The sequence below is a fragment of the Vulpes lagopus genome, chromosome 5 (assembly GCF_018345385.1).
Source record: "Vulpes lagopus strain Blue_001 chromosome 5, ASM1834538v1, whole genome shotgun sequence".
NCBI classification, from domain to species: domain Eukaryota; kingdom Metazoa; phylum Chordata; class Mammalia; order Carnivora; family Canidae; genus Vulpes; species Vulpes lagopus.
The window spans coordinates 86,793,648-86,820,395 of NC_054828.1; positions in this window are offsets into that span (position 1 = coordinate 86,793,648).

A 26,748-nucleotide genomic window follows, 5' to 3' on the forward strand; every position below is an offset into this window, starting at 1 on the left:
GGAGCAAAGAACTGCAGAAAACAATGAGAGAGAATGAAAAGATATATATAATCAGTGAGCATCCTACTTTTCCCCAGGCCTGTCCTCACTCAATCAGCCCTCCCCATCCCACTGAATGAACACAGGCACCATTAGGTGCCCAGGTTAGAGCATTTCTCATTAAATAAAAACAAGGAACTAAAGTGAAAAAGGGACACACCTATATAATAATACTTCTATCAAATATGGCATTCATTACAGTGCTTAGCAATGAAGTCCTTAACATTGGCAGCATGGGACCATTAGCTGTGCTACTATAACTTGAGCATGAATGTGAAGCTAGACCCTGTTCCTTAAGCCTCATGCACCGAGATCCATGATTATTAAAAATAAAGGACATGGCAATTAGTAAGACTGTAGAGGCAACATATAAGTTATATAAATAAATATATATAAATGATATATGTAACATATAATGTATATTTATCATATATATTAAATATATAATTCATGTCATTGTATATCATATTATATAATTTATAATAATATAAATGTTTATAGCATACTTTATGTATATCACATATATATTTTTTAAATAGTTTGTTACATGCTATTACCTATTTTTAAACTAGAGGAGAATTTTCTAGGTATTTCAAAGAAGAAGGTATTAGGTATTTTGGAATCGATCAACATGCTTGCCAGGAAATATCCAATAAGTTTTGACTCTAGGACCCCAAGTACAAAGGATACTTCAATAGAACCCTGTCTGAAGTGATGTTAAGCCCCTCTGGCCCTCAGTGCCCATACTGTTGACAGGCGCCTATAGTCTTGGGAGCTGCAGAATGCTGGCTAGATTAGCTTCCCATGGCTCCCCTTTCATTCCATCTCGAGTGGTGTGATTTAGTACAAAGAAAAATACCTTTAGGGTGGGCATTTTTTTCCTCTGCCTGGCCTTCACATGTTGACCTTCTGCTGCTTGTCCATCCAGGCCTAGACCTTCCCCATCCCCTTTTCTTTGTCATTTGCTTTCCTTCTAGCACTATTCTTTGGCTGGTTAACTTCGCTTTAAATAGGACCCTCTGATGCACAGCCTTATTGGTCTATAGTAGATCCCTGGCAAACTCATAAATCTATTTTCATTGTGCCTGAGGCACTAAGTCATTCAGAGAATCCCTTGATGGGCAGTAGCAGTTGGGGGCCAAGCTAACATTTATTTTGCCTGTAGCACAAAAAAATCCTCAGAAACTCTTAGAGAGTAAAAATAGCAAACAACAACAACAAAAATCTGACCTGTTATGCTCAGGTGTTTTTACTTAATGTTTTAATCCACAAAGCCACAGCTCAATGAAAATATGATATTGAAAACATTATTCCCTTCATGTTTCGACTTTAATATTTTCAGGAAGAGCCGTGGTCAGCATATATGTCATGTTGGGTTTGAATTTAGCAAACTCATTTTCACATTAGTCACTCTGAGGAGCATCAGGGTCTTCTGGGAACAGTCAACCAGGTCATTTATATCACGTTGCTAGGTAGTAGAGGTATGTGTGGTCTATTTATTTTGAGGGGGAGGCAAGGGGGGATCAAGCTCAGATAGTCACACAGCAATGTTGGTGAAGAAGTGAGCAAATCAGGGATAAATTCAGACCTGGCTATCATTCTTGAGTGTATCTGCAGTAGTAGCTGCTGACATGCCTCGATATGAAAGATTTATGGTAGCAGCTAACCCTTGAATAGCTAGATGCCAGGCCCTGTTCTGAATACTCATTTAATTCTCATAGCTGTCCTATAATGTAGATATATTTTAATCTCCACTTTACAATAAGAGAACCGAGGCACAACAAGGTTAACAATTTACCCATAGTCACACAGCTCCATATAGAATCTTGGGGAGATATTTTGTTTATGTGGTTGGATTTTGTTTTAAATCAGGAAAATCTCTTCTAGTGGGATCTGGAGACAAAACTACGTCTCCTCTGTGAGTGGCTGTGTCTGGCTTCTACAGTGGTAGCTGTTAGGGTTCTTGGAATGTTTTATTCCTCTCTATGGAAAAGCAAAACCTTTGTCATCACAATTCTTTTGTGATGCCATGACACCAGGTAGCCCAGGGACTGGCATAGATTGCTATTTGACTCTTACTTTTAAGTCAGAGCCCAAGCAGATGGAGATTGATGATGGGTTTAATTATTTGGGTGCAAGAGGTGGAAAGAAAGCCAGGGGTTTTCTGTACACATGTTCATTTCAATCTTTCTGGGCCATACTGTGTGTAATGAGATGCTATTGGAGCCCACAAATTCTCTTCCTTCTGCAAGGGCTGTGAAAAAGGAAGTTGCTGAGTGCCAAGCACCTTCTCTTCATGGTAGCTGGCATTTCACAATGTGACAGCCCCCATGACAGGGCCCATCAGGCTTATGTTGGGAAGGCCTCATGAAAGGATCTGGTTCCTGCTCCCCAAGGCTCTTTGACATTTTCCTTAATCGTTCAAGGCAACTGCAGAAAACCCTGAAACACTACAAGCCTTTCAAACCAAGAATGCTAAGAAACACCTTTTCCCAAGAATCCCCAGAATTTATTGTTCTGGTCATCATTCAGTTGACAGCATGCTCTGTGCTATAGCTCAACAAAATGGACCTCTTTGCTGCAGGATGCGTTTTTCATTCCACTGTCCCCCACCATGGCTTTTGACCAACCCCAATCCATTTTAATAGATTACAAATAATATTCTTATTTTAATAATGAGATTTCCTGTGAAAGGTACAGCAGAGGGATGCAAGGGACAGCCACATAATTATGCACTTCCTTTGCTTTCTGAATAGAGCTTGAGCAGAAAAGAAAAATCACACTCCTTCAACTGAAAGAGGAATGAGAGCAAGGCTAAGACAGGCAAAGAAAGATTTCCTCTGCACATACATCACTGCTGAGTCAGACAGGCTCAGTGAACAAATGCCCTTCAACCTAAGGACATTTAACATTTCGGGGCCTTGTACAAAACCATTTCCCATCCCGGGGAAGGCTAATGAGTACTCAGGGAAGCAGCAGCAACTAGGGAGAGATAGTACCTCTAAAAGGTAGTAATTTCACTCAAAGAGATGTTGCCATTTCTTCGCAGGAGTTAAATTAAGAGCTATATTTATAGAATCTCCAAGGTGTGGATCTTCTGAAAAGGAAATGAACTTACTTTACTTCTGTACGGCGCAGAAGGTATTAATCAGAAATGCATTAGTGGCAGAATCCATTTTTAACTGCTTGTTACTCCGAATCCTCTCCTGCATCCAGCATGGCAAGTGGCCTGTAATACCCTGATTTCTCCCTAACAATGAGGGCTGGTGGCTTCTTGCCCTGTGAACCTCTCTACCCCCCTTCTCTCTACTTCCATAGCTCTTTGGACCTGCCTGTCCCCAGATGCTTGTAGCCCAAGGTCTGGCTAAAATCGTAAGGACCAGATTGTTGATAAAGTAATTTGCTCTAAGTTCCATTAAGAAATGAGTACATGTCAGCAGCATCCTGCTCAGAAAGCCGTCTGGGAGTGGGAACCAGACCGGGCTCGCTGTGAGAGAGCCTTATCTTCACCAACTGATAACCCTTAACCTTGGGACCAGTGCTTCACCTCTCTGAGTTTCTATCCTCTCCCTTATAAAATGAGGATAACAACACCAATGCTAGATGTTGTGCGGGGTAGATGAAATGATACACATAACGTTTGTAGCCCAGCACCCAGCATGTGGCATGTGCCCGGCCTGGACCAACTCCTCATCTTACCCTTAACTGTGATACTCTTGACAAGAGAAATTGCTTTTTAAGAGAGGACTGAGGGGAAACACAATCCTTTCATTGAAAGCATTAACCTGTAACTGTGGCTTTCTGGGGATCATGACCTTTTCGGAGACCCTTGGGTCCCTCTGCAGTGGGTAACATCATCTACTGACATTATCGGCATGGCTTATTGTGAGGGGCATGGGAGGAAAAGCCTCTGCGAAGGAACAGTCCTGGATTCACATTCCGACTCTTCCATTTATTAATTGGTTGTATGCTTCTGGTTACTAGCATTTTTAACATTTCTGATACCTAGTTTCTTCAATTGTAAAATAGGAATAACAGTACGTACTTCTTTTTATATATACTTGTTAAGATTACTGGGAGCTTCTGTTGCATCAGGTCCTCTTATGAGTTTCTTAAATGTTTAAATGTCCTTCTACTTACCCATCCAAATATCCTATTAGATAACTTTCTTTAAAATCATCTCTTATAAATGGGGAACAGAGGCTCAGGAGGGGTTACCAGGATAGGTGAAGCTGGGATTTAAACTCAAGCTGAAGTCCCACTTCAGAGACTATGGCTTTAACAAAGCCACTTCCTCCCCTCAAACATTCAGTGCATAATTGACATTCAAAGATGTTATGTTGGTTTCTTCTCATAGTTGCCCTCTCCAATTGTTCCCCACCCCCACCCAATCATGGAGATGTAGAAGGCAAACACCTCTGGGAACTGAGAACTTCTGCCTCTCCTAAGCCCTATTTAGCTGTCCATACCAAAGGGGGAAGGGAAGAGCAGAACCATTTGCAGGGTCCCTTCTATTCTTAAACTTGAGAAAGAAAGGACTCAGAAGGGGTTGAAAGTGGCCTTGGAGTCTTAAACCTAATATACAATTAGCAAAAACTGTCCTTAAACTAAGATACTTAGCACCCCTATCTTGTTACATCCATCCTCATAAATCCTGGGGAAATGTTGCTGGCTGAGGTGTTCAAGAGGAGAAACATTTTTACTGCTAAGCAAGTCAGGGCTCATGTCACAGAACAGAACTTATCCAGAGCTTATCTAAATCCTCACAGGGTCAGAAAACTCGTAGTAAGGTCTGGTCTCTGGAGAGTCCAGTAATTGGTGACTTTGGCTAGATCTGAAACAGTCAGGGAGGCTCTGCTCCTTGAAGCAGTTGCCTGTTATTAAATCCTATACTCGATGGGCTCTCTCTATCAAAATATCCTCTCCATATAGAAACATTTGATTTAAGAATGAAATTGGAATTAATGCAATGACATGGAATGGGAGAACTCATCTTTGAAATGATGCTCCTATTGTTTAGATAACTGTCAAAGACCAGCAAATCCTCTCTCTTCATAACCTGTCATTTATATCAGCAACTATTTTATCCATTATGATATTATGTATCATAATAATTAGGCAATAATAATTGGGCAATAAAAATAAGGCAAGACTGTCTATATGCCTATAGTAGTAACATTAAAGAGAGTATCTTTATTCGATAAAGAAGTATTGAAGAATGTTTTAAATGCATCTCAAATAGCTTTCTTATTAAACTCAGACTTCTTTGGGAAAAGACCACTCTTGTATATTAACCAGCTAACAGTAACCAAGCCCATAACCCTTCTCTGAATTCAAGACCCTCTTGGAAGGGATCAAAAAATAAATGTCTGGGGGATCCCTGGGTGGCGCAGCGATTTAGCGCCTGCCTTTAGCCCAGGGCGCGATCCTGGAGACCCGGGATCGAATCCCATGTCGGGCTCCCGGTGCATGGAGCCTGCTTCTGTCTCTGCCTCTCTCTCTCTCTCCCTCTCTCTGTGACTATCATAAATAAATAAATAAATAAATAAATAAATAAATAAATAAATAAATAAATAAATGTCTGGTATAGGAACTTAGTGCTCTACCAGGGCATGAGGTGGTGTGAAAGTGAATATTTCCCTTGCTTCATTTCTTTTTTTCTTTGAGAGTGATGGGTTGGAAGTCTTCTTTGATGGTAAACCACAAAAATGTATCATTTTCTTCTTAGAGGTTGAAGAGCTAGTTTTTATGACAGCTTTTCCAAGCGGCTTACTCAGGTGTTCATAACGTTTCATCTTTCTATGGAGATTATTATTGCAAGAACTCAAAGCACTCTGCAAATATTAATTAACCAAACCTGTAGAGGTAAGGATTACTACATCCCAGTTCTCTTGCAGGAAAAAAAGTAACTGTTCCCAGATTTTATTGGCACTCTTCTTCTAACTATAGACATTGGTATTCATTTGAAATATGCATATATATGTAATTTCTTACTTTATTGGGATGTTATCTCTTTAACATAAAATTAAATTGTTCTTTTCAACTAGTTCACTTTTAAGATGGCAAATTAATTTAAAATTGGTTATATCTCAAGTAGATTTTAAGTGTAACTTTTCTGCATAAATTTGTTTAGTTAAATCACATATTCTTCCTCTTAGGCACAGTTTATGTGTCATTTTAATTAAATTGCTTTTATGTGACTTCAAGATAAAAGATTCTTGGCATTTTACCCAATGTCCTGGTAGAATATGTAGGGAACATTAGTACCAGTCTTTTTCCCTTAGCCAGGTCAGATACACCAGAAATGCTCTATCACTTTTATAATATTGGGTTGAGAGAAAGACTAACATATAGACCAACACTGAAAAAGCATGTGGAAATGTGCATGTTTGTGTCAAGTCATGGAAAATTTAACGTTAAGAACTATCTTAAATTGGATAGCAATGACTCAATGAAGATATGAGTACAGCTCGTCAAAATAAAATCTGTTGTGTAAGACCGTGAGATGGCCTTGTAATACAGTTGTGCTTAGTTATCTTCAACAATGGAGTAAAATCCCTAGGTTTGGCTAAGGTAATGAAATCTCTAATCTAATCTCATCTAAAGCAGGTATAGGCATTTGAGTAAGTATGCTAGAAAGTTCATTTTTTTCACTGTACCTTAGGGACTTTTCTACGGCTAGATGATTTACTCACATTCCTGGATAAGACAGTCAGAGCAAATGATTCATTTCCAAAGTGCCAGAACCAGTTTGCATGCTACTTTGGAAGAGAGTATTTCCTGAAATACTTATTTATTTATTTTAGAAGGGAGGGAGGGACAGAGGGAGAGGGAAACAGAGAATCATAAGCAGGGGTTCAACTCACGTCCCTGAGATCGTGACCGGAGCAAAATCAAGAGTCAGATGCTTAACTGAGTGAGTCACCAGGTGATTCCCCCACCCCTTTGTAACAGTGTTTCTAAGAAATAGTGCTTCCTCTCAGCCTTGCTCTATTCAGATTTGGCCCTTTGATGTCTCATGGCTCAAGATAATTGATAGGTGCTCCACTAAAGGCACCATATATATTCAAATATGCTTTGCCTTTCCCGATATAAGTAATATGAGGGTAAAATGCACTGGGCCTATTGTGAATTAGTCAAATGGTAAATGTTCTGAATAGTTTTAGTAGTATCTTATAAGATATTTTATTGCTTGCCCTTGAGATCATTTGGGGTCAACTTTTTAACTTTTAACATAATCTCTAATTGACAGCAAAATCTTTCATGAAGAGTGAAAGAGAGAGGGGGGAGAGAGAGAGAAGAAAGAGCTGTATATAAGAAAAACTAATAAGACTACCTTGAGGTGTGATGATAACTGCATAATTCTGATCTATCTACACAAATGGGATCCACAGTTATTTCTACCATAATTTGCTCCCTAGTAAGGAATCACTGTTTAGAAGTCACTAAGTCCTATAATAAGCCCACCTATTCTTGCCCAGTGGGATCATCCATAACAGCAGAGAGTATTTATCAATGCATTCGCTATGAAACCTTCATCAGAAGTATCTTCAGAGGCTACAGGAAGAACATAGTTTATGAAGCAGGACCTGAATTCATGTTCTGATTGTGACATTTATTGGCTCAGTAGCCTTGGGAAGTAATTCGCCTCTCTAAGCTTTGGTTGTTACTTTTGTAAAATGAAATCATTTACCTGCTAGAGTAGATGCTGTTGGTGCCCTGCCCAGATTCTTTTTACCTGGCTTTGCACCTACCATCTGCTGCTATAAGGATTGGCTGCTAATAATGAATTATTGCATAAAGAAGATGGACAAAGAATACACACACACACAAACACACTCTCACGGAATACTATTTAACCGTAAAAAGAAGGAAATCTTGCCATTTGCAGCAATATGGATGGACCTTGAGGACATGCTAAATGAAATAAGTCAGAGGGAGAAAGACAAATACTCTAAGATCTTATGTGTGTGTGGAATGTGAAAAAAAAATCCCTGAACACATAGATACAGAGAACAGATTGGTGGTTGTCAGAGGTAGGGCGGGTAGTGGTGAGGAAAGGGCCATATGGGTAAAAGTTAGAAATAAATAAGATAAATAAGTTCTGTGGATGTAATGTACAGTATGGTAACTATATTTAAGAGTAATTAAAGGAAGAAGAAAAAAAGAAAAAATATGTTTCACAGAAAAACATTGCTGTTAGAAGACAGTGGATTTGTCTTATAATTTTTTTGTGTTTATAATACTTTTGTTAGTTTCTCATGTTTCTAGCATGAAGGTTATCAAGGACTTTCTAATCTTTTAGAAATCTTATCCCGGTTTGCAGAGAAATATTACAACATATAGAAAATCATCTTTTTAAGGGATTTTTCCAACCATGCTAGAAAGAGAGCATGCGGCTTCAATGTGTATAAACTGTCATTACCCTTTCTTTGTTGCTCAAGCACTATCATAATCACTGTTATCAAAAAAATGAAAGTAGCAATGAGTTGCAGTAAGAAGAACATATCACCCAACCACATTTTAAGGCCACCTTCTCTGAAGCTTGGCCTCTACTCACTATTGCTGTACTTCAGGCCAAGGAATATTCTGACTTAGAGCTCTTGACAAGAAGCAGAAAGATCATGTTTTGTGTGGTGAACCCACCACATAATTATAGTTGAGGAAGGCAGGTTTCAAAAATTATCAGTTTCTGAGGGACATTTATTGGTTATCTAGGTTCTGGGCTAGAGATTATCTCATTCTCTGTGTCAAGAAACTAACACTCTTATGAAGGCTGACAGACTCTCAAATCATTAATTATAGTACAGTACGGAAGTTGAATTGTAGAAGAGATTTTACTTTGACAGTAAAGTGACAAAACCTGCTAAATATCACACAGATGTTTAGTGACTATAGTGGGTTGAATAGTATCCTGCAAAAATTCATGTCCACCTGGAACTTCAGAATGTGAACTTATTTGGAAATAGAGTCTTCACAGATATAATTAGTTAGGTTAAAATGAGGTCATCCTGGATTCAAATGGACCCTAAATCCAATGACTGGTGCCTTTTTAAGAAGAGGAGAAGGCACACAGAGACAAACAGAGATACATAGGGAAGAGGGCATGTGATGACCGAGACAGAGATTTGGAGAGATGCACTTATAAACCAAGGATTGCCAGCAACTACCAGAAGCTAGGAGAACGGCATATAGCAGATGATCCTTCAGAGCCCCCAGAAGGACCCAAGCTTGCCAATACCTTGATTTCAGACTTCTGGCCTCCTGAGCTGTGAGAGAATAAATTTGTCTTGTTTTAGGCTGTTCAGTTTGTGGTAATTTGTTATGACAGCCCCAGGATACTAACACAGTGACTCTGTGTTTTTCCTCCTATAAATGTTTCTTTTTCTTGCTCTTGCTAATCCTACTCAAACTTCGGGTCTTGGCTCAGGTGTGTATCCTTCAGGAAGTTTCCTCTGATTCTCCCAAATCTTGCTCAGCATCTCTCCTATGTGTTTGTATAGAATCCTGTGCTTACTCCATCTATAGTTTAGGATGAACCCTAGCATAATTCCTGAGTTACTTGTCTTTTATCTCCCAACTAGGAGAAGGACAAGCTTTTCTTTCTATCTAGTTCTGAAAACAGCAGGATTGCCTTGTATACATCTTCCATTTGTATATGCCCCAATCTGTACAACTTTATCTGTTAATCCTGATGATTATTCACCAAATCATTGGTGCCTAGAAAGGTCATGTCATGTAGTAGGTGTTCAATTGCTATTTTAAAATAAATGAATGGCAAAGTCAGACCTGGGCCATGGAATCATTCACCCTCAAACTTTCCTCTTCGTGTGTTTTCTATATTTTTTGTTTTTTGGTAAGAGATTGTTGATGATACTTATCAGTTGCCTGGACATTCATTACCAGGACTCAGCTAAAATCAAGAGACTTTGAGCAAGCCACCTTTGATAATACCTGAGAAAGATACTTCCTTAAGAGCTTACCAAGAGGCAGCAGATCGGATCCTTCCACCACAAGTCACTATGCCAAACTCTCCTTGCCTTTTCCAGTCAATACTGAGGGAGGAGTAGATCAAGAGAGAAAGGAAAAGTCAGAGTAACTGTATTGTTGGATTTATGGAGAATACGGAGTTCATGGTAAAATGACACTTCTCTCCCTTTTCCAAGAGGTTGAGAGATAAGATAAGAATTCAAAGAACTTCAGTTAAAAAATTCAGAGTGCTTTCAAAAAGGAGAAGTGGGCATTTATTTTCATTGTTAAGCATTATTCATTGTTAATTTTCCATTCTTAGACATTCTTGCTTTTAAATTAAGGTATAATTTACATAGAGTGGAACACTCAGATCTGAAGTGTGCAGTTCGATATGCTTTGACAAATGTATGCACCCGGGTAACCCACACATCTATTAAGATACAGTTCTTAGGCATTCTTAAGCAGCCAACTTGCTGACTTGGACTGAATAGGAGACAATTGGAAAGAGATGACTGAATGGAGATGTGCTCTCCATTATTTATTTGATATGCAAGGATACCGATGCTAAGTAATGACTAGTAGCTACGATTTATCAGTTTTGCTGAGCCTCACTTGATTGGCTACCTTCTGGTTAAGGGAACTTTAGCTGCTGGAAGCTATGGGGAGATCACCATTAAGGGAAGCTGAGAGAAGGGAATGAAGGGGTGAGCCTGCAATGGGGTATCTCAGGTGGGGGAAATGACAGCAGGCATGTCCTGTGGGGTCTTCCCAAAGACAACTCCCCTCTACCCCCATGAACAAGACAGCCTTGCAATTACTGCACATAGCCAGCATTGATGTCCAGGCAATGCTGACCAGACACAGGGACAGTCAAGCCCAGCCAAGATCTGATACATTTGTCCCTTTTTGTCTCCCTCAATCCTGTCTCAAAACACCAGAGGAGCTAGCTGTTACAGGGGAGGAGGGCTAGACTCCATCAACCTTGCTGGGGAAAGAGGAAAAAATGAGATTGAAGTCATTCTGCAATTAAAGTTGGCAATTAATCTGAGCTTGTTATAACTGAAAGATACCATGAAATTATAGGATTTTCCCTAACTGTTAAAGAATAGAAAAGAGTGATTCGAGAAAACCTGGTTGGAAGTAAAGACTGAAGAAAAAGAAAACAATTTAACGTTTATACCCTCAAAGAGCTGAGACTTTTCAATAAATCAGTTACATGAGAAAACAAGAGTTCCAAGCCTGTGGATTATAGACCCTTGGGGATAAGCAGGGGAGACTCCAGGTTACTGCAAGTTATTGCAAGGTGTGTGCAAAGCACTACATCCTACATCAAATAAACATGGTCTCTTGATGCAACAAATAATATCTCATATAGATGGGTAAAATCCTTTGTCAGTATGTACTTATTCAGTTTGGTTATTAAGCACAAATATATTTATAAAGGTATTACTGAGTTTTTACTACATTTTTATTATATATACTAAATCGCAGACTGTTCATGTTTAGGAGCTCTCGTAATAACTTTTAATATGAGAAAGGAATCGTTTTCAGCAAGAATTATTCCATACTACTTGGTGATTCAAGCAACAGAAATTTATTGTTTAACAACCCTGAAGACTCAAAGTCTGAGGTCAAGGTATAAGCAAGATATACACGTATATATCACATTTTCTTTATCCAAAGCGTGTGTGTATTATATATAATATATATATTATATACATATTTGTATATATATTATACACACACACACGTACGCTCACAGAATGAAAAATATCATTCACCCTTAAAAAAGGACATTCTGTCATTTGTGAACATATGGATGAATCTGGTATTATGCTAAGTGAAATAAGCCAGATAGAGAAAGACAAGTACTGCATGATCTTATTTACCTCTGGAACCTTAAAAAAAAAAAAAAAAAAAAAAAAAAAAAAAAAAAAAAACATATAGAAAGAGTAGAAAAGTGGTTTTCAAGGGCTGAGGGATGGCAGAAATAGGGACAGTTTCATAAAGGGCTACAAATGTTCAGTTATAAGATGAATAGGTCTGAGGATATAGTGTCTGACATGGTTACTACAGTTGATAACACTATATTGTATAATTGAAATTTACTAAGAGAGTAGAGTTTAAATGTTCTCAGTAAAAAAGGGGGGAGGCAATATAGACAGGCTAGACTGAGGTCTATTCAGGAGAGAACCTTGGAAGACCAATGGGCCTCAAGAGCAATGCCATACAAAGAGGGAACCTGCCACTCCCACTGTTTTCTATATGTGAAATATATACTGCAAGTCAGGCATTATGCTAGGCTCAGGCAATTCACTGATGAAGATACAGTCCTTACATAGAAGTGGAGATCAGCAAGCTTTTTCTGCCCGGAGCCAGATAGCAAATATTTTAGGCTTTGTGGGTCATACAGTCTTTGTCACAACTACTCAGCTCTGCTGTGGTAGGGCCACAGCAACCACAGATAGTACGTAAAGGAACAGGTGTGGCTGTATTCCAATAAGTATTTAAGAACTCAGAAATTTGAATTTCATCTAATTTTCATGTATCATGAAATATTCTTCTTTTGCCTTTTTTCAATTATTGAAAACACTAAAAGCCATTCTTAGTTTTTGGGCCATATAAAAAGCAGACAGCAAGCCTGCTCAGAAGGACCTTAGAGTCTAGTAATGGAGACAGAAATGTAAACAACTGGGACAGAATGCAGATATTATGCACATATGAACAAGATAATCACAAGATTTTTCATAACCATTTAGTACAAGTTGAAGTAATGGCTTTCATCCTGTTTTTCCATCCTAATGTGTCAAAGAGTTACAGTGCATTTCAATTTGTATTAATTCCTCATTATTGACATTTTCCCAGCCAGGAAAGGCATCTTTTGACTTAGAGGAGGTAGGGAAGGGACAGGGAGGGGAAGAAGATGCTATAGTTTTTGATACATGCCTCTAGGAGTGGTGAGTGGACTCAGATTAAAATAAAATACTTTTAAGTTAATATTATTTATTGGTCAGGGTCTTTGTGATAATTAAATTCTGCTATTCTACTCTTCTCCTTTCCATGTATTATCTTTGTTTTATCCGCATTAAATAATTGGACATGCTCTAGCAGATGGTTACATTTTAAAAAAAAGAAAAATGGAAATGTGTTTGCTAAAATTTTGGGTTTCCTCCCCAAACTTCTAGAAGAGTCAGACAATCCAAATAAATTTTTCAGACTGAAGTTGCCATGATCTTTATGGCTTTATAGATACATGGCTTGTGCCTATGCCCAAACGGTCCCACTCTACTGTCACCATCTTACAATTCTTAATTTTTGAACAGGAGGTCCACATTTTCAATCCCTGCTGAGCCCAGCAAATTACGTAGCCAGTTCTGGAGATAAATAATATGAACTCAGAATTGTATTTTATATCCTACACTTTCCATAGCAACATGGCATCTATGTAGGCAGCTATCAAAAATGTCCAATGAATGCCCAACATTTATGAAATGCCTGTATTTGCCAGGGGCTATTCTAGTCACTTTGCATAGAAGATGGTAACATTTACTTGATTCTTATGGAATTGATTTGTGTATCATGCTTAAATATATAAACGATGCATGAATACATAAATAACAGTAGAAGAGGGATTTTAATGAAGTGAAAGAGTATAGAGAGGGAATACTGGGAAAGAAAAAAAAAACCAAGGGAGAAAAGGGGAAGCTAACTTCATAGATGGATAGATGGTTGCATGAAATGTTGCCCTGTGTCTTGGCTACTTTGAAAAATGAAGGATGGATGGGTGCATTTGGCATGCCATAATTCCTGGCAGCACTTTTTTTTTTGTTAAAAGAGAATTAGGCAGATAATGAGAAGTCACAGCAAGTGACAGACTCTGTAAATAACCTCAGCAGCTACAAACAAGTGACAGTGTTTAAATAAGTAAATGGAGGACAGCTGGTCACGATTTGGTGGTAATACAGGCTCAGAACAGTGAGCATGCCAGATCTTGTCATCTGAAGTCATGCATACAGAGGGTGATCATTCTTAGGAGTCATAAAAAAATCATCAGTTCTTTTAGTTTTTGAGCTTAAAGATCTTATAAATCATTTCTTCATTTTTTATGAGAAAAAAAGAGAGGGAAAAGGTATCACATAAAGGAACTCCTTAGCTCCTAATTTCCATTTTTCTCTTTCTTTCTTTCTTTCTTTCTTTCTTTCTTTCTTTCTTTCTTTCTTTCTTTCTTTCTTCTTTCTTCTTTCTTTCTTTCTTTCTTTCTTTCTTTCTTTCTTCTTTCTTTCTTTCTTTCTTTCTTCTTTCTTTCTTTCTTTCTTTCTTTCTTTCTTCTCTTTTTCTTTCTTTCTTTCTTTCTTTCTTTCTTTCTTTCTTTCTTTCTTTCTTTCTTTCTTCTTTCTTTCTTTTTTTTCTCTTTTTTTTCTTTTTGAGAAGGAGGAAAAAAAAAAAAAACACCTGTGCCTGAGCAAGGATGGGGGACAGAAGGAGAAAGAAAGAGAGAGAATCTTAAGGAGGTTCCATGCTGGGTGTGGAGCCTGACACTGGGCTTGATCTCACAACCCTGAGATCATGACCTGAGTGAAATCAAGAGTCTGACACTTATCCAACTGAGCCACCCAGGCACCCCTCCTAATTTCCAATTTTAATCTTTATATACCATAATTTAAATGTCCCAGTCTTCAACAGCATGTGAATACACATTTAATTGCATTCTTATTTGAGCACTGGGTGTTATACTATATGTTGGCAAATAGAACTCCAATAAAAAATATATACAAAAAAAAAGCCTATATGTCAGTAATTCTAGGCTCCCATCTTTAGGAAGATGAAATCCTGCTCCTTAAAGACTAATCTGTCCTCAGGTAATGTTTGGAATCCCCAAAGCCATCTTAAACATGTGCAGGAATCAGTCCTACCATCCCTTCCTGTATCCATTAGGCATGCAGGTTCTGCCACTAGCCACCTAGGTGGCCTCCCCTTCCATCTTAGTTGTTGGAGACATTTGCTACTGTCACAAGAGGTTGAGGTACTAGTGACTCAGAAGATCCAATATAGCTTTTATCTAAGAGGCCCTGTTTCCTAAAATGAGCCACAACTTCTGAATCTTTAGAGTGAGTTTTATTTTTTATATATTTTTTAGAATTTATTTATTTATTCATGAGAAACACACACACACACACACACACACACACACACACACATACACACACAGAGGCAGAGACACAGGCAGAGGGAAAAGCCGGTTCCCTGCAGGGAGCTTGATGTAGGACTCGATCCCAGGCCCCGGATCATGACTGGGGCTGAAGGCAGAAGCTCAACCACTGAGACACCCACGGATCCCCTAGAGTATTTTAAACTTGAATTTGCATATGTATCACCTAAGAGATTCTGCTAAGTGCAGATTCTAATCAGCCTGTCTGGAGTGGGGCCTGAAATTCTGCCCTTCTAATAAACTTCCAGGTATTGCTGGTGCTCCGGGTCCATTAGCCACACTGAATGGCAAGGTGTCAGAGAACTATTTCTCAAAATGTGTTCTTCATACCACTTGGATGGATGTTCAATCACCACAAATGCTTTTTTATTGTGGACTCAGGTCTGGGCTCCTGTTCCTATCAAATCAGTATTTCTGGAGCCAAAAAACGCCAGAAATTTGTATTTTTAAAAAAGGTTTTATTTATTCATGAGGAAGAGAGAGGCAGAGACCCAGGCAGAGGGAGAAGCAGGCTCCCTGCAAGGAGCCTGATGTGAGATTTGATTCCTGACTCTGGGATCATGCCTTGAGCTGAAGGCAGACCCTGAACCACTGAGCCACCCAGGCGTCCCAGAAATTTGTATTTTTAACAAGCTTCTTCCGGTCAGTTTTGTGGAAACAGCAGCTCGATGTATAGAAGCTGTGGCTTTGACACCAAAGTGGTTACTTAAAAAACTAGAAAGCACTTTACCCTTTTTTATATCTTTACTAAATTGAGAGCATATGGGAGAGGTCCCAGGGTCAGATAACTTAGACTATGATACCTTCAGAATTTAGGGCTCTATCACAAATTCAGTTCTTTTTCTCCCTGAAGACAAACATACTACTATGGGACTGGGTTAGGATATATTCCCAAGATCATTCCAAATACTTCATTCAGAAGTGCCATGCCCCTGAAATCCTTGGTCCTACTTTCCAAGTCATTTTTTTTTTAATTCTAGATTTAATCTGCCTTTATTGTAGATTCTCTCAAGGAACTTATTGTCCTTCCTTGCATTGTGACCCCCATCATGCCTCCTTACTCCCGTCTCAGACCTGAACCTCCAGCTGTGAATAGATTCATAGCTTTGTCTCTGAGATGCCTCCTGAGTGCTACTTAACCTAGTTCATAAAATAAATATCTAATGGCTGAAATGCTATCTGATTCCTTATCCTGGACATATGAGGTACTTTCAGGTCAAGTTCAGCTGTATCCAAGCAATATTTGTCCAGCAGAGGCCTTTGGTAACTTCTCTGCTTAGCAGGTGATGCCATGGGTCATGATTGAACCAGTGTATTTCTCATTGGTAATGGCCAGAATCACCTCATGTATCTCAATGTTCTAATAACCGGTATAGCTATTCCAAGGTATTGCTTGTACCCAAAGAACACTGCCCTTGTTCTTAAAAATAGAGCCTCAGGGCACCTGGGTGGCTCAGTGGATTAAGCACCTAACTCTTGGTTTCAGCTCAGGTCATGATCTCAGGGTGGTAAGAACAGCCGTCATTGGTTGGGCTCTGTGCTCAGCATGGACTCTGCTTTTCCCTCTCCCTCGCTGCTCCTTCTCTCTCCGCATGCGCTATCTCTCTCAAATAAATAAAATCTTGAAAAAAAAATAGAGCCTTTACTATTACAGGGTTATAAAATAACTAAACATCAGAGGGTAGAGAGATCCTAATCACATTCTAATCTTATTTTACAAATAAGAAATATCTCAAGCAGAAAAGAAGCTTAGGAACTTGAAAAATATCACCCATTTGATTTTCAATGATGTCCTACAACTTAAATACAGGACTCTTAGAAACAAGAGCTTTTCAAAGGCTTTGTGGAATTATCAGTGGGGAAGGAAGGATTTGCTTTAACCCTAAATACTAACATATTTTAATTACTCCACATACTGAGTCCCTTTGTTTCATGAGCCCTTTCTCTACCACATCTGCAATGTCCTGTGGGTACTTTTCTACCTCCCCGAAGCTTAATGAGATCAGAACCCATGTGAGTTCATATAGTTCACCTTGACAGCATGTGCCACCACCAGTTCTCCCTGGCTCTCCCTCGTCTCCATCATTTCACATCCCATTTTTCAGCCTGACAATATTCGTATTAGTATTCTTTTAAAACATAACCACAAATGGATTTTAAATTGAGATTTGACTAGTAAGTGTTCAATAAATATTTTTGAATTGGTCTTCCTTTTGTCACTTTATTAGGCACTGAGGTACGGCAGGGAAGAGGACACATAAGCTTTGATTCTCATAGGCTGAACATTCTATGGGATTTTATTTTTAACTATCCAAAAATATTTTGTTTAACTAAGGCTAAGTACAGTAGATCCTGCCACCTGGCCAAATATCTTCCCAAGGAATGAGTCAAATAGTTTTTGAGTGAAACATTTCTAGAAAGAAAGTGAGTCTGGAAAGCAGACAACTATTAAAGGTGCAGCAGGCAAATAGCAAACCACTGGGGCTCTAATATAAAGGTATGGGACAACCCCAGCATGGCTGTGGGAATCCAAGAAAGAAAATACAGGCCAATGGATATTTAGAGATTGAGACTAGTGAGTAAGCAGTTGACATCAGTTAAGAAAACAGCATAGAGAAGGGGGTAAAGCTACTTGACTGGGTTGAGGAACTCACTCACCCTCTCTACTATCATAGGTAGAATTGCCAGCTGTAGCCATATCCTCAAGGGATGGAGGGATTGAGCATGTAACAAAGCCAGAAATCAACTTTTTGTGGCTGGAGTTCAAAATGACATCCAGATCTCCAACCAAAGAAAGACAAATACTAGGCAACAGAACTGAGACTCAATTTAGAGTAGAAACATCATTATGAATATTATTTGTTATGGTATCGTAGAGCATTTGGAGTAGAATTCCATTTTCTGTTGATTTTGCCAGCTTAAAAATTGATGGAGTAGCCTGATTTGGGAACCAGTTGACAAAAGCTATTTGCATTAGCTAGCGTTTAGGAACAATGTTAACTAACAGCAGTGAAAACAAGCGTCCATGTTATTTCTTACTTTAATTGGTAACATCCCAAAGTATTTTAATTTCTTTAAGTATGATGCCAACTACTCTTCTGAGATTGATAAGCTTTAGCATGTTGGAAAAGAGTCCTTTGGATTATAGTTTATTAAACATAAACTTTTAAAATATTTTTATATTTTTAATTAGCTAATTAATTTAAACCCAATAAACCTCCATTGGATGTTGAGCCCAACATGGGGCTTGAACTCTCCACCTGAGGTCAAGACCTGAACTGAAATTCAGAGTTGGATGTTTAATCAACTGAGTCACCCAGATACCCCAAAACATAAACTTATTTAAATCAGGAATGAATCACAAATAAAAATTTAAATGCCCTGTTAGGGGCATCTAGGAAAATAATTATACTTCCTACCTCATTACATCCTCATGTCTTAAATAAATCCTACTTGAGTATGATGTTATCATAGTACAGGGCTGGGTTACATTTGTTCATGTTTTATTTACAATTTTGGCAACTGTGTTCATAATGAGATTGGTTTATGATTTGATTATTTTTCCTTTGCGATCTCAATAGAATTTGTCACTGAAGTCTTCTGTGTTCAGTGAAAGGTTTGGGGGAAGTTTGTCAACCTCCCCCCTGCCCCAGTTTAACATGATTGTAATGTCCTTTAGATTTTCTCTGATTTTATTGAATGATTTGTGATTATTTTCATATTGTGAGAAAATCAGTCCTGAAATGATAAAATTAAGTAGTGGAGTTGTATAGAACTATTTGGTGGATGCTGTGATGCTGTGATGCTGCTCTAATCCCCCATGACAATTGAAGGACTTAATGCACCTGACTGCTGGGTTCACAGGGGACTGCAGCCCTCAGCTCATAGCCTTCTTAGTCAGGGCTGAGGAGAGCTGTTTCACCCAAGGCCATGTCCCCTTCCTAAAGTGGTCCATGTTCAATGCCTTATCAAGGTAGGGGTGTGAAGGACCAACCCCTTCACCCCAGCTAGTGACAAATCTGGATGGTCATCTTTCAGAATACCTCATGGGGTCATCTCAAGCCTTCACTGAGACTCCACTTCTTCCTCTGTCTCATCTCATTGTTCCTTTTCCTTTCCTTGGGTATTGATCCCAATAGCATTCCTTCATGATCTTTCTGTCTACTCATCTCCACCTCAGAATCAGAGGTCTAACCTTCAACAGAAGTCAAGATTTTTTTAAAGATTTTATTTATTTATTTGAGAGAGAGAGAAAGAGAGAAAGAGAGAATGAGCAGGAGGAGGGGCAGAGGGAGAGGAAGAAGCTGACTCTTCACTGAGCAGGGAGCCTGACATTGGGCTTGATCCCAGGACCCCCAGATCATGACCTAGCCAAAGTCTGATGCTTAATTAATTCAGCCACCCAGGCACTCCAAGATTTTTATTTTAAAAAATTTTCTTCCGACTGTTCCTTGTATTTAAATTTCTATATTTTTCTTTTAATTTACTTTTATAGCCTTTAAAATAATTAGACTTAACTATAAATATAAAGTTTATTAGGTTTATTACTTGCTGTTATCACTTTTAATGTTTGTAATGTAAATACTTTTTTAAAAAAAGAATTTTATTTATTTATTTATGAAAGACACAGAAAGAAGCAGAGGCACAGGCAGAGGGAGAAGCAGGCTCTCTGTGGGGAGCCTGATGCAGGACTTGATCCCAGGACCCCAGGATCATGCCCTGAGTCAAAGGTAGACACTCAACAGCTGAGCCACCCAGGTGCCCCTGTAATGTAAATACAATGAATACATTGATTTCATTCTGAAGATTTTTGTTTATCTATTCCATTGTTTTTATGAATATCACTAAAGATTGTTGGATGGCAGTGTCTTGAGGCACCTCTGTGTAGTCTGTGTCCATTGTGGGCCATACCTACTTAGAGCCAGATTTAATGTCTGATCATTTCTTAGGGCTTAGAGCCTCTGGGTACTAATAAGCTAGACAAGGATAAACAGTTCTTTGAGCAAGGCTGGAACATTTTTAGCACATTTGGGGCACATACTCAGATTAGGTTTGCTTTCGTCAGGATTGTGTCAACATTGATTTTCTTTTTTGTTCCTTTTCTTTTTTGTTTTGTTCCCTGTGCTTCTAGTGCATAGAAAGACTGTAATGACTCCTCAGTCACACTTTATAGAGAGTTTCATCCTCAGGAGGCATGATAAAGAATCAATGGTTTTATGCTAAGTGTAGCAGAGGTGGTTCAGATGAACTGGGTGGCTCTTCATAGGTGGGCCTCATAGGAGTGCTGTTTTTCCTTCAGAGCTCAGTACTCTTCCCAGGAAGCTTGCTGGAGAAAACATTGTGCTTAACACACACACACACACACACACACACACACACACACACACGACTTTAAAAGGAACTTACTAAGTCCATTCCCCAATTGCAGTAGTGGAAGAGACAGCCACTGCATTTTATGGTTCTTCATGGTCTCTTTTATTTGTTAGGACCTTGGAGAGTAGGCTGCATCTGAATGCTTAGCTTTCTCACTGAAGTGACTTACAGTCTTTTGCTACACAATGTGGGTGAATTGGAAAGGTCAGGGAACACTGGGTTCAGGAAGATTGTTAGTTGATGATTTTTGGATTTCTGATGGGCGGTGTCACTGGGGAAGGAGGAAGCTCAGGCCAAATCTTTCTTGAGAAAGTAGTCCCACAGGAAGAACATAGGCAGGCTCTGTTGGAGGGCCTCACTTACTGGAGAGATGACAGATGCATGTTTGAAGTGACCTGACAATGCCATGCAATGTAAGTACCAAGTAAGCACAGACAGCAAGCATGAAAGGAGTTCAAAGAGGTTTAATAGCTATCTGTTGATTTCAGTTGCGTGGAGACAATTGTCCATAGTTCTTACATCTGGCAATAACTTTTCTATTAACCTTATCTGTGGGTAATCAAGTACCTAATACTGTTCCCATGTCACCTCATCACCTCTGACTAATCTCACAACTTCTATTTTCAACATATGGTAATTGGTGATTTTTGGACCAGTATTCAGATGTTTTTTTTTTCTTTAATAATCAGGACTACATTACTCCTGTAATCTTGCTTGCTTGCTCATGTGGTTATGACAAAGAAATCTCAAAAACCAACAGTCTTTCCTAAGAGAGAAGTGTAAGCTGAAATCAGGCAAGTTTCCCTGAATTTTGGCTTCCTCTTCTTCTTAATGGAAATAAAAACTTTATATAGAATTTTTCTGAGCTTTAAACAAGATAAAGTGTATTGACGTGACTTGTAAAAGTGTTTCTAGTTGGTTGAACCTGATTTTAGTTAAGGTGATCAGTGAAAACCTCAAACACGCACATTGCACAAAATATTCTTTTTCATCCTTTATTATTTCCATATTCCTCTCTTCATACATGAAGGGCTTAGCACATAGTGAAGGATGTCTATTACTTTTCTTCCCTCATGCTTCATCTAGGCTAGATCTCCTTTATGTTAACCTACTAATGGCATCTGATATATTGTTACAGGGATACTAAATAACAACCTTACACTTGTATTTTGCTCTGTGCTTCTAAGTGTGTCTTATTCTTTAATTAGCACAGTACGCAATTAAAATCCTGAGAATGTTTGTCACTCCCATTATGGAGTCAAGGAAAATAAGACTCAGCAAGGTTAAGTGACATTTCTAAGGTCACACAGACAATAAAAGTAGAAGACTTGAGATTAAACATGGCCTGGTTGTTTAGTTATAGTCCCATTCAATTTTCAGGATGGCCACTGCCCCACACTTGTGCATCTATAAAAGTGATAATAAGGAAGAAGCCAAATGAACCCAGATTTTGATATCACCCTCACTTTCATGCTAGCTTTCAATGTTACAAATCTCTATCTTCCTAAAATTCCAAGCTCTTAATATTAGAGGGGACACAGCACTTCTACTCCTGAGTATATCAGACATGAATGATGATGTAATGTCATCATCTGCCTGAACAGGCATAAGAGTGAGCATTTCTGGGAATGGTCAGGTCACTCTTAGCTTTGGACAGATTCTTTTAGGTCCAAGAAGGAAATGTCAGCTTCAGAATAAAGCACAATGCAAATCCAAGGTAAGGTAAATAATCAAAGATGCCTTAGTGCCCAGCTTGAGAAACGTAGACAACAGAAGTGGATCAGTGGCTTTGCACAAGTGATGCAGTATAAGATATACATCTGATGGAAACCCATGAAGGGTCTTGATAAAAAAAAATGGAACCTCAATCTGATACAGATTCTAGATCTAACAACCAGTTGATAGAAAAGAAAGTAGACAGGGAACATATTAAAAAAAAAAAACTAACATGGAGATGTATGCAACAAAATCCCACATCTGGAAATCCCGATAGGGCATATGAGTCTGTTTTACTCAGCAAATAAATTGCAAGGAGACAGAAAGGAATGGAAACCGATGGATTAAGAGACACTTCAGAGACATAACAAACAATGGAATGCATGAACTCTATGCAGATTTTTACATGAAACTGCTCAAATACAAACAACATATTTATGAAGAAACGAGGGAAATTTGAAAATTCACTATACATTTGATAAGCTGAAGAGTGTATTTTTAATTACTAAGTAGAAAAAAGAGATATAACATATCTCCTCATTGTGGGCATGCTATACGGAAGTTGAGTTGATTGATCAAGTAACTTCCAAAGCTGCCTCCAGGTCCTTCACCGAGTGGCCATCTGTGATACTCACTCAGAGCTGTAATTCAACAGATTATGTGGGGAAACTACTCTGGTGAATTCCACATGCTTTTAAAGATGTGGTCGGGGGCTTTATAGAATGGTAAGTTTCTTGCATAGCCTCTCAGATCATCACCTGTTATTTTCCCAATAGTCTGGACTCAGAATACATATTTATGTCCTTCCATTTGTTGTCTTCATTATTTGTTTCTTATTTTGTCTTCTATTCTTTTTTTTTTCCTTCTCTGGTTTCAGTTGATGATTTTATACAATTGCATTCTCTCTTCTTTTATCATATCAATTATACTCTTTATCAATATTTGTAGTGGTCAACCTAGAATTTGAAACATAGAATTTGAAACTAAGGTAAGTCCACTTTTAAATAACACTATACCATCTCCTGTGTGGTGAAGTACCTTAAAACAGTGTATTTCTGATTCCTCCCTCCTTACAGTATTGCTGTCACTGATTTCACATATCCATAAGCTATAATCACTGAATACATTGTTGCTTTTACTGTTTTGAACAAACTGTTCCTTGTTAGATTAGGAATAAGAAAAATAAAAGATTTGTTTTACTCAATTTATTCCTTTCCTAATACTTTTTCTTTATGTAGGTCCAAATTTCTGACCTGTATTATTTTTCTTTTTCTTCTCTCTGAAGAACTTTTTTTTTTTTTTTTTTTTTACAATTTCAGTGTTTGTAAGTAGAAAAACACAAGGCATCAAAATTTTTAATATTTAAAAATTAGATGTAGTCCCTAATAGAATAAATCTGTGCATATTTGCCATTATATGAGAGTTGTTTTATTCCTTGTTTTTGTGTGTATGCTTTTTCTTTTTAAGCACAAGGGAATTTTGAGCACAAATTAGAGTCTAAGTCAGAGAAAAGAGAAAGAACAAGAAATGTAAAGCCAAAAAAGCAGAAGATAACAGCGGCAGACCAGAAGTGTTCACTGTTTCCATATTCACCAGGCCACATTCTGAATGTACCTTCTCATTGGTGTGGTTACAGAAGTACCCTGTGGGTCTCCCAGCCATTCTGTCTCTTTGTTGCTCTGTTCTGCTTGGTTAGGCATCTGTCTTATATTTTCACATCCTATTTCAATTCCTTCTGGAGTAATTTATGTACCACCTATAGGAGTGAAGGAGCCTACCCAGAGGAGAAGCTTCCTGTGAATGTTTACTGCATGCAAATAGATTTGGAGTGAAGAGGTTCAGAGAAGTTTAAAAAATAGGTAAAAAGACAAATGTTGAATTTTATTTTTTAATCCTACCTTTGCTCTTTCCAAAAACATTTTAAAGGTTCTTAAACCTGTCAGAGTCCTACCAGTCTCCTCAATAAATTAGTGAGATGATCTCTTTGGAAGTAGGTGCAAATTATTTTATAATTTTTGAATAGAACTATTAGTGTGGCTTCAATATTATGGTAGAATTTATTTATGATCAACTTTGATGTGTTGACATTTTATTTTTAAGTAAAGTTAAAACCTTCAAATTGTAATCCTTCAAAGAGTGAAATATCTGGAACTTGTAGTCCAGATATCCTTCCTTCCTTCCTTCCTTCCTTCCTTCCTTCCTTCCTTCCTTCCTCCCTTTCTTTCTTTCTTTCTTTCTTTCTTTCTTTCTTCTTTCTTTCTTTCTTTCTTTCTTTCTTTCTTTCTTTCTTTCTCTTTCTTTCTTTCTTCTTTCTTTCTTTCTTTCTTTCTTTCTTTCTTTCTTTCTCTTTCTTTCTTCTTTCTTTCTTCTTTCTTTCTTTCTTTCTTTCTTTCTTTCTTTCTTTCTTTTCTCTCTCTTTCTCTCTTTGCTTTCTAAATACTTACTATAGAAGAAATTTACTTGTTTCTAACAAAGTGCTAGATGAAATAGTAACTCATTTTTATTACCATGCAGTCAGATAAAATTCCTCTCATCTCATTCAGTCAATACCATTAACCTTTCAACTTCAGTGGCAAATCCAGCCATAGAAATCCTCTCACTGTAAAACTAAACACCACAGATAGCACTGCTGCATAGATGTGCAGCTTTTGGTGGCATGTAAATTAGAACAATGGTCCCTTGACAGACTGATCTGAAATGAGAATGCCTTTGATAATGAGAACTTCAATTTATATGTTGCTTTACCTCCTGAGGATTTGGAAAAGCAACTCCCGATACATTATTACTTGAAAAAGGCTGAAAACGTGAAGGTCTATGTTAATATTCCCACAAAATATAAACGGGTAATCTGTGAACAAAACAGAGAACACCCACATTTTACTAAATTTTTACATTTTTAAAAAAGATTTTATTTATTTATTCATGAGAGACCTACAGAGAGAGAGGGAGGCAGAGACACAGGCAGAGGGAGAAAAAGGCTTCATGCAGGGAGCCTGATGTGGGACCCGATCCCAGGTCTCCAGGATCATGCCCTGGGCTGAAAGCAGTGCTAAACCGCTGAGCCACCCGGGCTGCCCAATTTTTACATTTTTAATATGCCTGGAACACATCTTGAGGCATATTCCTGAAGGGAATTGTCACAAATGGGATCATTTATTTATTGGCTGCCATAACAGATTTCTCCATTAAACTCTGAAATAACAAGTCCCCTTCCTACATAGGGGCTCACCACAGCTGACCCTACCTGCTTGCTTCCATTTATCAGGTTATCAGTTTATTTGGGGGCAGGCATCCAGAAGAAATGTTTGACAATGTGTTTACTAAGGAACCACATTTAGATATCTTTTTTAGGGATACTTGTTGTTTTTAGAGCTCTGTTGCAAATGGTAGCCAGTGAATGGTGAATGGGGGAAGGAGTAAGTCAACTGGGTCTACATGTCAGAAGAAAGAGAAGCTTAGAAAAGAAGAATTGAAAAGTACAATATACATTCCAAATGTGTGTTTTAGAAGAAAAATTCTAATATTTTTAATGTGATTATCTTAACATGACAAATCAAAAATGTTTAATTACTTTTTAGGCCATAACCGAAATGAAAACATAATTTGATCACAGTAGAAAACTAAACAATCTCACATGGTACCAGTTACAGAGAGATCTGAAAACCTCAGGGACTGTAGAATATTCATTCATATTCCTTTGTTATAATGCTGCCTTGAATATTTTTCAGATCCTTGGCATGGCATTGTTTCTACCCCTATGTTTCTTACAATGAACATGAACCCACTCAGGGGATATTTTTAACTCAGTAATATTATTTTAAAAATAAAGAAACATCCCCTACTCTGACCCCACACTTGATGTATTTAATCTTGAAAAGCAAACAGCTCTGGGGAGTCCTTCTTTTTCCCCTTTATTTAGCCTCCGGGGAGCAATTCACCCTAACAGAAGTGACAAATTTTAGAAACATTACAAGTAGAAGACTGATAGCTAAGAATAGAAGATACTATTTGAGTGATTGTAGATTTAGAGTAAATGTTGCTCTTGATTTATTTGTGTCTAGACAGAGCTAAGAAAAGTGTCTATTTGCCATCAAAATCAACAGTGCACATGAAATCTTCCAGTAAATAAGAGAGCATCTGAGCATCAGCATCTCCTGTATATTTGCCCCTCTCCTTACCTCAGATTTTGATGTAGGAAACATTGCAAATAGGGAAGAGTTCATATCATTTCTAGAATCTGAGGGGGCTGCTATATAATAAAAAAGCACTCGAGAAATTCTGATATGGTACAAATGGGACCTGTTAACCAATAGGGACAATATAGCATAGAGGATACATGATCCAGGGGCTCTGAGTCCCAGCCTGCATCTATCACTAATTAAAGTAATCTAGGGAAAATACTATCTTTATTAGCACTATTATTACCATTATTATCATTA